The 10,000-nt window shown below is 43.5% G+C and overlaps 1 non-coding gene across 1 annotated transcript; it reads right to left on the bottom strand.

Annotated features, from left to right (window-relative positions):
- Window positions 1–146: 146 nt before the first annotated feature.
- On the bottom strand, window positions 147–253 carry LOC129689184 (U6 spliceosomal RNA). Its single transcript, XR_008722053.1, has one exon. It is a non-coding gene; the product is annotated as a U6 spliceosomal RNA (small nuclear RNA).
- Window positions 254–10,000: the final 9,747 nt, after the last annotated feature.

Genomic DNA, 10,000 nt, shown 5'->3' with positions numbered 1-10,000 from the left:
TTTTAATATTAATTGCAGTTTATTTACTTTGTATCCCAGCTGTATTCCCCGCCTTCATTCCCTCCCAATCCCACCCTCTCTCCCTCATCTCCTCCCTGCCCCTCTCTAAGTCCACTGATAGGGAGGTCCTCCTCCCCTTCCATCTGAAAAATATGGAACGCTTCACAAATTTGCGTGTCATCCTTGCGCAGGGGCCATGCTAATCTTCTCTGTATCATTCCAACTTTTGTATATGTGCTGCCGAAGCGAGCACTCTTTTCCTCTTTTAAGCCCCACCATTTCCCATCCTTGGTCATCTGTTGGTATCCTCTCTTGGTCTCCCCTCTAGTGTTTTAGGTTTTTCTCCCACTTATATGTACACATATATGCACTATGGCTAGGATCTGCACATGAGGGAGAACTTGTGCATTTTGTATATCGAGTTTGGGTCATCTTGTTTAATATTGTACTTTCCAGATCCATCCACATGAAGGTTTGAAGATTCTCTAAGTGTTGCTCACTCTGATGAAGAATTGCTACGTTCTCAGGCTCTGTAGCTGTAAAAGGAAGATGGTGGCAGTACAAGTTGATCCACTTTAGGTAGTACTATTCGTTGATCCAATAGCCAATTTGCTATTGGCCCATGAGTGGGGACCTGCCCTTCATTGTCTGAATACAGCTTCTGCAAGCTGCACCTATGAGTTTTCCCTATCCTCCTGTTCTCATCTGTGTCCTAAGCTGTCTCACAGCCTGGGGCTGTGGCAGGCTGAATTCAGTTGTTTTCTGTTGTTAGTCTTCCAGGGTAGCTCACTTTTATGAAATAGCATCCCTGGCTTTTGCCTGGTCAATGCCCTCTGAGTCATAGGATGACACAGCCATGCTCCTCCTCATCGCTGACTCATTTGCCTGAGGAATCTCTGTCTCACCAAAGCCTGTGGCTGAATTTGGGGCTTGTGAAGATTCTGGCTTATTGTTATCTTTTGGATGGGGCTGGTGCTTCCCCACCTCTGCCTGGTAGCCACACAGCTAGAGCTATGCCTGGCTTGTACATTATTAAACACCATTACTGTCACCTGGAGCTTTTTACTAGTTGGTGTCTATTGTCATTTTTGCTAATTCCAAAGATATTAATCTTTTTCCTTTTGGAATAGTCAATTCTTTCTCAGAACTGATTCTTTTCTTTAACCAGGCCACATGGAAGGTTCCCTGGCCTACGTGGAAGGCTTCTATGTTTTGTTTTCAAAAACAGTTTTGTTTTAAATTTTATTTCCCTTTTTATATTTATCTGATTTTTTTCTTTCATTCGTGGGCACTGTTTTCCCTGCCTTCTCTTCCTCCTCTCCTTCCCCTTCTTCCTTGAAAATCTCTTTTTTCTTTCCTCTTCCTTTTCATTAGTGTTCTTTTTCTATAGACTTTCTTTTACATAACTTTAGTTTTTCGTTTCCCTGTTCCTTCATTTCACTCATGTAATATCTCTACATTCATCCTTAAAAATTTTTAACTTATCATGCTCTAACATTATCTTTTCCAGTTTGTGTTTCAATGGTGGTGTATTAGTAGGATTTAATTTGTTCCTTCTGCCCCTCCCCCCAAACTTTAATCCTCATTCCTGTTTGTTTATAAGTGTATTTGTGTATCTTGTTTAGCTTGGTGTTGTTGCTGATAATTTCTTTTCTTCTCTTTGAATGGTACTACTGGGAATTGAGCCTTTAGTAATGGGCTGCTTAATAAGATACCCAGGTAGAACTGGGAGACAGAATCAAACCAAAAGATGAGCAAACTGCAACACAGAAACACATACAAAGCAAGGCAATAGAGTCCTTCAACACACTGCAATTCCTCAACTACTGAACTCAAACTTTGTGCAATGATAGAGAAATAAAGGAAGAATTAAAATATTTTAAAATGATTAATGACATGGTTAAGATACAAACAGGCAGATGAATAGGGGAAGAAAATCAATTGAAGACATGGAAAAGACAGTCAAAAATGCAGGGGAGAAAGTTAGAAAGTATAAGAAAGTCAGTAAGGAAACCAAGATTTTGAAAAAAGAACCCAAGTAGAAATACTGGAAATGAAATACATTTCAACTAATTAAAAACAAACAAAATGACCTTCTCAACAGACTGGATCCAGCAAGAGAAAGTAATGGAGAGAGAGAGAGAGAAAAAAAAAAGAAGGGAATGTGACATTCAAACCAATGAAGAAAAGAGTTTAGCTATAATATCCATGAATTGTGGGGTACAGTTAAGAGACAAACTTAAGAATTCACAGATTTGAGACAGTAGAGACTAAAATAAAAAGCAAAGAAAATCTGTTTAGTGAAACTGCAGCTGAAATGTCCTAAATCCATGGAAATAATCAGACATCTATGTAGAAGAGGCATTTAGAACCTGAAATTGACCTTCCATAGAAGAAACTCTCTACTACATAGTAGTAGCCGAAATGCCAAAACTAAAAAGAAAGAGAGAAATAATATGAAAATCTCTAAAGAAAAATACCAACAAAGGCAAATACATCAAAACACCATCAGCTCTCTCATTAGCAACACTGAGAGCCAGGAAATATTTCATGTGCTGAATGTAAATAGCGGTCCACTCAAACTGCTATGTTCAGCAAAGCTGTTTGTTAAAATTGATGGAGAAATCAGGATAGTTCAAGAGAAGCAAAGAGTAAATCAGTTTGCGACTGCCAAACCAGCTCTGTGGACACTGCTTAAAGGAACATCATACATGGTGGATAGCGGACACAATGGGGCACATACAGAGCATACAGCATACACAGTGGACAGCACACAAGGTGGACAGCACACACGGTGGACAGCATACAGGCTGGACAGCATTCATGGTGGACAGGATGCATGCATAGTGGACAGCATAGACACTGGACAGCATAGACACTGGACAGCAGACAGTGGGTAGCCTGCACGATGGAGGAAGTAATTTCTTGGAAAGCCTCACCATGAAAGCATAAAACAGAATAAACTTTGTGAAGGGAACATATAACTATAGGAGAACCAAGAAAGAATCCATTGCTTCCCAAACAGTAAACCAGCCAATGTCTGATACAAGGGAGAAAGGAGAAAAAAAAAAATCCAACCATGAAAAATAAAATAAAATAATCAACCAGACACAAGAATTAATGAACCCTCAAAAATATTCCTAAATAAATAAAAAAAATTCTTAAATGTAAATGGTCTTAACTCTCTCTATATAATCATATTCCGTATTTAATGAGAAATGTCAACCCTTAACGTGTAGAACTATATAAATTCTAAAACCTCATAAGTCAGGCCTCAAAGAATTATGTCCAATTAAAAAGTTGTATAGTATAGGAAATAGTAATAATGTATCTAATGTGCCTGTGGGGTTTTTCTTTTCATTTGAAAAATTAAAAAAGAACTGATTTGTGGTAGCAACATGCCAGAGTCTGGAGCTGCGGGCTAGAAAAGACATAGAATGCTGTAAGCAGAGACTAACCGGCCATTCTGGTGAGAGTGAAGAATGCCAGGATGATAGGTAAAGAATCTGGCTATGTACTTCTTAGATTCTGACATTTGGATGAAGCTGAATTCAAAAGTAATTGATGGAGGAAGTCCAAAACAGCATAGCATTTGGGCTGTGGAATGGTTACTGCTTGATGTGTTTCATCTGAGTTATAGTGAGAACTCAGTGCAAAAAGCAGAGCAGAAAGATATGAGTATGTGAATTTGTTCAAGAAAAGAGTATGAACACACTTGAGGTTGTAGATCATGTGAGTGCTGACAAAGATATTGCATTATTAAAAAGAATAGTCCCGTTGAAGAGAAACAGTTCACTTTACACCTGGGCAATAGCAAAGGAGCCTGATGGCCGATCTCACACCTCGGAATTCCGTGTGCAAAGCTAAAAACCTAATCTAAATACCTTTAAAGAGAGTTCTGGAGAAAACAGAGCCCCCCCCCAGGGGGCACCAGCTTAAATAAGGCCACCTGTGGAAACACTTTCCCTGACCAAACAGGTGGTTCAGTGGCTACGGCAGCTGTGGCCCATTGGGACCAGGCCACACCTTTAGCTGGAAGTACAGCTTACCCTTGTCCACCACTGTTCACACGGTGCTGGCTTTGAGGTGTGTACAGTGTAGGAGCTTCAGGGTCACAGAGGCTTGTGGTGAGGCTTCAGAAAGAGCTGGCAAGGCCAAGCAATACATAGCAAGGCCGGATTCTCTGCAGAGAGGTCAGGAGAGGTCACTGTGTGAAGCTGTAAAGGTGAAGCCCAAGTTTCAGCATGAATCCCGGGATAGCGGAGATGTGGGAAACATGGGACAGCGTCAAAGCATTCGGATCCAGGCTGAGAGAGAGCCCGACGTGTGTTGCAGGAAGAGAAATGTAGGGTCAGGCCCTTTGGAGCCCAGATGATGTTGTCATGAATGCCAGGTGTTGAGTGTGAGACTAGATGGTTTGGTGTTTGGCCTGCTGGGTTCGGGCCTTGCTTTGACCCTGTCTTGCTTTGTTGTGCCCTCATCCCTCCCCCTGGAATGGGACTGCTTGCTTGTGCTCTTGAAGAACTTTGTTTTCTACTTTGAGCAGCTATTACCCAAGATTTATCTGTGCTCAGTGTGTTCCAGTCTGCACTAGAGACAGGTGATCACTTTGCCGATTTGTACATTTAAAGTCTTCTGAGACCTTCAATTTCAGGATTGGCCCGTGTATTGTCAAACACGGCCTCTGAGCCTGTGGAACTCTCAGGACTTGACCCTTCCCCTGTTTCCAAGACCATTGCCTTTTTGAAACAATACTGAATGCACAGCAAGATTTAAAAACTTTACCAAGGAACGGTCATGACCTCATTTTAACAACAGCAACAACAACAAAAGATGTTGCTTAAGTGAGGAAATCGGGACTTCTTGTCCCATGCAGAGAATCTCAAGTCTTTGAAAACATATTCTTTCCTAGCCTTAGGTCAATGAAGAACCCAAAAGAACCCAAAATAGACCATGGTCTCTGCCCAGTACAAATGTTTCCATTTATTTTTGGGCTTCATCAGCAAATGTGCATCCAGAAGGAATGCGAATTAGACCTTGCTGACAGCAGACACTTTGCCAATGTTTTCCTATCAAGGCAGGTGGTGTACACATTCTGCCCAGGAGAGCCCATTGGGTGAAATCATAACGGCCGTGTGTGCTGGTAACACAGTTCTCTGCAGCCACTGGCTGGCTGAGTTCCCTAGGCCAATGTGTCGATATTGATTGGATTGCAGCCTAAACACTACAGACTATTTCATGGCAGAATGCTGAAATGCACTGTGCTTCTAGGGAGCAAGCTGCTGGCTCACTCAGTCATAACGTCGCTTCGAGTGGCTTTTCGTACAAGCAGCTTATGTCTTTTTGCCTCAGGCAGCTTGTCCTCACAACACAGCCTGTCTGTATGAGGAGACGCTGCTTACCAATACAGACACATTGACTGTGATCTTGAAGAATTTGGGGTTCTGAGGCTTCCAAACCGACTCCAGCTTACAGAAACTGAAAGGGCAAAGCTCTGCCTTCCGTCCTCTGCCTAAGAGCTTGGTAGCATGGAAAGTGGAAACACATGTTTCAGGGCCATGGGAAAAGCTGGGATCTCACAAGGTGGACGCAAGCACAGCTCAGGATGGCCAGCGGCTGCAGGGGCTCAGCGGGCTTCCTGTGTGGAGCGGTCACCTTACAAACATAGCTGGGGAGAGGATGGCCAGGAGCTGAGGAATCTGAGGTCTAGAACAGTCTCGTCTTTACTGTTATTCTCTTGTCTGCTGAGAAAATCATGAATATTTTAAATCAGTTTTCTATTTAATACATACAAACCCCTCCCTACTAATACCCCTTGCTTGTACCAGGCTGGAATGGTTCTTCTCAACATCTACATGGCAGCTCAGAACCATGTATAACTCCGGTTGCAGGCGATCTGATGCCCTCTTCTGGGCTCTGAGAGCACGCATGCGCGCGTGCGCGCGCGCGCACACACACACACACACACACACATGCACATAAAATAAAAATTTAAAAAGTATGCTGGTCAGTCACATGTGTGTGAGTTTAATTTGGGGCCTGCTCTGTGACCTGTGACCCTCTGCCATTGTCACACAGTCTTCATTACTGTGGTTAGATGTAAAGGACAGCTCCTTCCTGTGCCAGGCACCAAATTCCTTCCTCTTCACTCTGGCTCAGCGTCCAAGGACCCAGACACCTGTGAGAGTCACAAATTGTGTCATCCAGAAGTTCTGGAACAAGAGAATTTGGGCCTTGCAAGGCAGAGTGTCATTGTGTGTTTCAAAGGTCAGCACACATTACTGAACTTTCTGACCTAGTTTTCACAGTCTTGTCAGGCAGCAGGACCGGGGTGATGGGGAAAATAGCCACTAATTTGTGCAAGGATGCAGGGACAGACTGCAAGAAAGAAGCTGTGTGACCACGGACGTCTGAGAAACTACTCAACTCACGCCTACTACAAGAAAGACTCTAAGGTCACTATTTGACCAAGGCCAAGGGCTAGTGTAGTCATAATTTTAACTAGTTCTACTATAAGAAAAACCTTTAGCCGTGAAAGAAGCCAAGGAGACTGTTGGCCAGAATAGGCTTCCTTCCCACAGTCGGACCGAGGTTTGCACAACCTCATTCTATATTTTCCCAAATTCGGAAAAGCAGATAAAATAAGCACCATGTTGGCACGGTGACTGGTGATGCATGTGGCTCTGGCACCCCATGCATGTGACCTGCAACCTGGTGTCTCTGTCTTCCGCTTAAGACAAACCCAATGGTAGGCTGGCTGAGTGTGCGTGGCTCCCAGGAAAATCTTCGAGTCTGCCCAGATTTTTTCTTTCTTTGGCCCTACTTAAAACTACCAAGTTGCCATTGGATAGCAAATCACTTTGGACATGCCTGTTGGTGGTGATGGCAGCGCAGAGGCTCCTGGGGCACTATATATTACTAGGGACCCTGGCTGCCAAATTGTAGAGAAATGGAGTCAGTGTTTTCCCAACAGTGTTGTGTTGGTGACACGGCTGAGGCGTGTCTTAGTGGGATCCCACGTGACTTACAACTATCCTGACCTCACAGGATAGTACATGCCTGTGTTCTGTTACTCCTGAAGACACTGTGAATACTCTTTGGCAACCACACAGTGCTTAGGGAAAAGACCACTGTTTTCGTTTATGTGTATGAGTGTACGTGTGTGTGATTGTGTTTGTACGTATGTGTGTATGTTATTTATGTGTGTATGTTTATGTGTGTGTGTGTGTTGAATACAGGTACACTCTCGTGTACCGTCTTAAGTGTGGAGGTCAGAGAACAACTTGCCCAAGTTGGTTCTCACCTTCCACGTATGGGTCCTGGGGATTGCGCTCAGGTTGCCTGGCTTGGTAGCAGATGCCACTGAGCCATCTTGCTGGTCCCAAGTATCCCTTTTATAAAAGGCTTACAACTAAAAAGAAAAAGTGAAAAATATTTTTGAGTATTTTGGTTTACTTTTTTTCAAATTGTTGGAATTCCAAGGAACACTGGAATAAATGTGAAACTGTGTGACGCTTGTTTTTAGAGATCTACAGTTGCACAAATGTTTGTCATGGGTTATCTCCTCCCCAAAGGAAAAATGTTGAAGTGCTAATCTTCAACACCCAGGAATTACGGCTTTGAGGGAACTGAGATGTCAACCCAGTGGGCTCTAATTCAGCACAACCCCGTTCTTATCGAAAGAGAAAACTGGGCCACGGAGAAACACAGATGGGGAGAATGCCAATTAGAATTCGGCTGCCTCAGGCCTGGGAGTGCTGAGAAGCTGGGAAAAAGGCCAGGTAAGCTCTTTCCTTCAGGGCCATGGACCCCACGTCTCCAGACTGTGAGACATCATATTTCTGATTGTGATATTTGTTACCATACTCCAGTGAACAAAATACAGGCCTTTATCTAGCATTTGGGGGCAGTCATTGTGGAAGCGTGCTTGAAGCTGATGAAAGAGAAACTGCTTCAAAAAGCAGTCAGCTGATAGCACATTCTCATCCTGGAAAATTCAGATTCCAGTCTTATGACAACTCCCCCCCTCCCCTCCCCCGACCCCGCCACTAGAGGGAATGCAGCTTTTGTAAATAAATTCCGTGCTCATACTGACACAGAAGCCCTGGTTTATATCCAGTGACACGAATGCCAGACTTGAACATATCCCCGTAGAAAGGGGGTGTGAGCACCACTATTTCAACGTTGCTGGTGCTTGTGTGCCAGAAGGGATAAATCAGGAGCCCCAGGACATTTCTCCGCAGTGTGGAAGCTGAGAGTGCTTATCTCAGAAGGCTCTCTGCTTCAGCATCCATGGCTGGGTTTTATGTTTCTTGTACTCCTGATACACCCAATAGTTGTAAATCACATCTAAGAAGTTCTATTAAGTTTTAAGAGCTTTTCTTGTGATGTCCATCCAAGGGAAAAAAAAAAAAAAGCCAAGATATACTTAAAAATATAGAAAAGCTTAAGGAAAAAAAAAAAAAACAACTTAGAACTATTAAAACTATTGTTCAGTTTCTGGGCTTGAGCCACACAAGAGACTCTTTCAGAGAGCTTTTCAGTGGGAAATAGTTTTAAGCTTACCAGAAAAAAAAAAAAATGCTATAAGACCATTTCTAAAATTCTTACAAATCCTGCCCTCAAAGATGCCCAGTAACCTTTGCCCTCTTTAGTTTCTGGCTTTTTCCATTCATAGGCACTGTCTATCCCTTTCTGCCTGATCATCGGTTTACTAAGCATTTACGGACTGCGTCCTCTGCACGGTAGTAGAGTGTGAGGACTGTGATATAACCCCGTCAGCAAGGGCAGAGCAGGGACAGAAATTCAGGTGAGAAGATCATTTTTACTCAAATCTGGGAAGACAGTGGCCCCTGGCATGTTAAATACATCTTGGGAACAGTGGTGTGGGCCCTTCCCGGAGGCCTCTTGGTTTCATTCTACGACTGCACTGTTTGTGGCCCCTTTCTGCCTGATGGAAGATGACTCACATCAAACCCAGCTCTGAAGGAGTACAAACGCAGCCCAGAGTTTTGCTCATTCTTCTGAGATTCTTATTTTCTGGAACTGGAAATTACATCTTCCTGGTGGACACAACTCACTTTCAGTGTTTAGGTGTTGTTCACCACTGCTTTCTTAGTCTCCAGAGTGGTAACAGGCTCATGGATGAACATTCATTTTTAGGAGTCTAGATTCAACCCATATGGAGAGAAACAAATATGCCCATATTAACTCCGTTCGACTTGCTTAGCTGTCCTGGGGGAGGGCCGCCGTGTTCTCTTTGTCCCAGGGAGGACACATGACAAAAGGCTGCACTGTGTGCCCATAGTCCCCACTCTGTAGTTACAAATGAATCACTATCAACAGTGGCTCAGCAGGACCTTGAGACTTCCATGCCCATGCCAAGAGGAGCAGTTTTTCTCACGCGAAGCCCAGGGTGTATTTATGTGAACCATAGCCTGCTTCACCTTCCAGGAGTCATTCCAGATCAGAGCGTTAAATGACCTTGTACCTGCCAGTTAGAAAATACTCTATGACTGAAGGGCAATGTTCTGGAATCCAGCAATAATCACCAAGTTTCTACAAAGAGGCCCACTGACTACCCTGTGGAAAGCCAAGTGTTCTAAATCATAAGTGGGCAGAGTTAAGGGAAGAGGCTGCAAGAAATGAACAGCAACTCTCAGAATTCAAGACCATAGGGCAAATCCACCTGAACACAGAGCCTTTGGCCTCATTACAGGAGGGTCTCTGCAAACTCTGGTGGCCCGCACCTCATCCCCCAATGGAGAACGTTAACCCAGACTATCCACTTACAAAATACTTCTCTACTTTCATCCTGGCCGAAGGAGACCACACCTTGAAAAAAAATTCTGTGTTAGGGATGAAAGCCAGGGTCTTATGGGTGCTAAACAGGCTTGCTTGCTTTCTTTCCTTCCTTCTTTCCTTCCTTCTTTCCTTCCTTCTTTCCTTCCTTCTTTCTTTCTTTCTTTCTTTCTTTCTTTCTTTCTTTCTTTCTTTCTTT

This window comes from Psammomys obesus, unplaced genomic scaffold (genome assembly GCF_907164565.1).
Source record: "Psammomys obesus unplaced genomic scaffold, mPsaObe1.curated_primary_1811, whole genome shotgun sequence".
NCBI classification, from domain to species: Eukaryota; Metazoa; Chordata; class Mammalia; order Rodentia; family Muridae; genus Psammomys; species Psammomys obesus.
This window is presented reverse-complemented; position numbering and strand designations above follow the sequence as displayed.